The following is a 2,434-nucleotide window of genomic DNA, read 5'->3' on the forward strand; positions in this document are numbered from 1 at the left end:
CAAGTATTATACTGATACAAAAACCAGGTAAAGAATCAACTAAAAAAGAGAACCACAGGCTAGTTACTCTCATGAACATAGATGCAAAAATCCTAAACAAAATCCTAGCAAATAGAATACAGCAAATCATCAAAAAGATGATGCACCATGACCAGGTAGCATTCATCCCAAGTATGCAAGGATGGTTCAACATATGCAAATCTATAGATGTAATACATTATATCAATAGAGCAAAAAGTAAAAACCACGTGATCATTTCAAGTGATACAGAAAAGGATTTAGACAAAGTCCAACATTCGTTCATGTTCAAAATCCTATAGAAAATTGGAATAGATGGCCCCTAGTTCAAGCTGATAAAAGCTATCTATGACAACTCAAAGGCTAACATAGTTCTAAATGGGGAAAAACTGAAATCTTTTACTCTCAGAACTGGTGCAACAGAAGGATGTCCTCTATCACCCCTCTTATTCAATATAGTTCTGCAATCACTAGCTAGAGCTATTAGACAAGAGAAAGAAATAAAAGGAATAAGAATAGGCAAAGAAGAAGTTAAATTATCTTTATTTGCAGATGACACGATACTTTACTTAGAAGACCCAAAAAACTGCACCAAGAAGCTACTAGAATTAATACCAAAATTCAGTAGCATAGCAGGATACAAAGTCAATACCCAAAAGTCAATAACATTCTTCTACACACATAACAAACACACTGAGAGGGAAATTAGAGAAACAATACCTTTTACAATAACACCATGGAAAACGAAATACCTTGGAATTAACCTAACTAAAGAAGTGAAAGATCTTTTCGAGGAAAAATTACAATATTCAGAAAAAAGACATCGTAAAGGATTTCAGAAAATAGAAAGATATTCTCTGCTCCTGGATAGGAAGAACCAATATCGTGCAGATGGCCATACTCCCAAAATTGCTGTACAGATTTAAAGTAATTGCTATGAAACTGCCACCAACGTATCTCCCAGCCCGGGATTGACATTCAGCCAGCCGTAGGTGCACTGGCTCTTTCACCCTAGAACCATGGCCCAGTTCATCTATAACCTCGCAGAGAAGGCCCCAGCGCTAGTGACTGCTGCTGTGACTTACTGGAAGCCTCAATTGGCCACATTTTGGCATTATGCCAAGGTTGAGCTGGTTCCTCCAACCCCTGCTGAGATCCTTGCAGCTATTCAGAGCCTGAAAAATAGTCCGTAGTGCTCAAACTGGTAGCTTCAAACAGTTCACAATAAAGGAAGCTGTGCTGAATGGTTTGGTGGCCACTGAAGTGTGGATGTGGTTTTATTTTATTTTTTTAATATTTATTTTTTATTGAGAAATAAATATGAGTGAGACAGTTTCACAACTGATTAATAGGACAGTTTTGATAGTCAATACACTACATTGTTGTCTTCTTAGTGGTTATCCATAGTACAAGAAGCAGACAGGATATTCTGTCCAAACACTGTCAGTACACCTCCTTCTTCTCATTAAGTTAAGCGAAAGTAGCTGTAAATTTAGTGGATGTGATTTTATATCGGAGAGATCATAGGCAATCATGTCATCATTGGCTATGATGTTTGAATATCTAATGTCTGATTATATTAGATTTAGTATTTGAGTGTTCCTGCATCACATGTGATCAGAAGTATCTGCTCTCTGAATAAAATGAGAAATGTCAACTGTCAAAAAAATATATCTCCCTGATCTACAGAAATTGTTCCTAAAATTTATTTGGAACCAGAAATGACCTGGAATACCAAAGGTGATCCCAGCCAACAAAGCAAGGCAGGAGGCATTACAATTCCTGACTTGAAATTATACTACAAAGCTACTGTGATAAAATCAGCATGGTACTGGCAACAAAATACACTTAAGGATCAATGCAATAGATTAGAAAATGGAGAGGCATCTACGAACACACTCAGTCACCCAATCTTCAAAAAAGGGGACAAGCATGCTTACTGGAACAAAAATAGCCTCTTTAACAAATGGTGCTGGAAAAACTGACTCTCTACATGCCAAAAACTAAAACTTGACCCAGGTCTATCCCCATGCACTAAGATAAAGTCAAAATGGATTAAAGATCTAAACATTAAAACATAAAAACTAAATCTCCTGGAGACAAAGTAGGAGGAACTCTTGAATACATATGGGTAGGCAAAGCGTTCATGAACAAAAATCAAATCACATGAGTAATACTTGGAAGAATTAAAAACCAGCAACTTATCTTATTGAGAAGTTTTTGCATGTCAAAAGAAATTACCAAAAAGGTGAAAAGACAACCCACAAATTTGGAAAACATCTTGACTGATAAGCACTCAGACAATGATCTGCTCTCTAGATTTTATAAAGAACTAAAAAACGTTAGGGCCACAAAATTTAAAGACCCAATCCAGAAATGGGCATCTGAGAAGAATACACACCTGTCAGAGGATGAA

General features: G+C 36.5%; 1 pseudogene; it reads left to right on the top strand.

Annotated features, from left to right (window-relative positions):
* Positions 1 to 1,037: 1,037 nt before the first annotated feature.
* On the top strand, positions 1,038 to 1,577 carry LOC101586645 (annotated as a pseudogene).
* The last annotated feature ends 857 nt before the right edge of the window (positions 1,578 to 2,434 follow it).

The sequence above is a fragment of the Octodon degus genome, unplaced genomic scaffold (genome assembly GCF_000260255.1).
Source record: "Octodon degus isolate 3935 unplaced genomic scaffold, OctDeg1.0 scaffold00412, whole genome shotgun sequence".
In the NCBI taxonomy this organism is placed as follows: Eukaryota; Metazoa; Chordata; class Mammalia; order Rodentia; family Octodontidae; genus Octodon; species Octodon degus.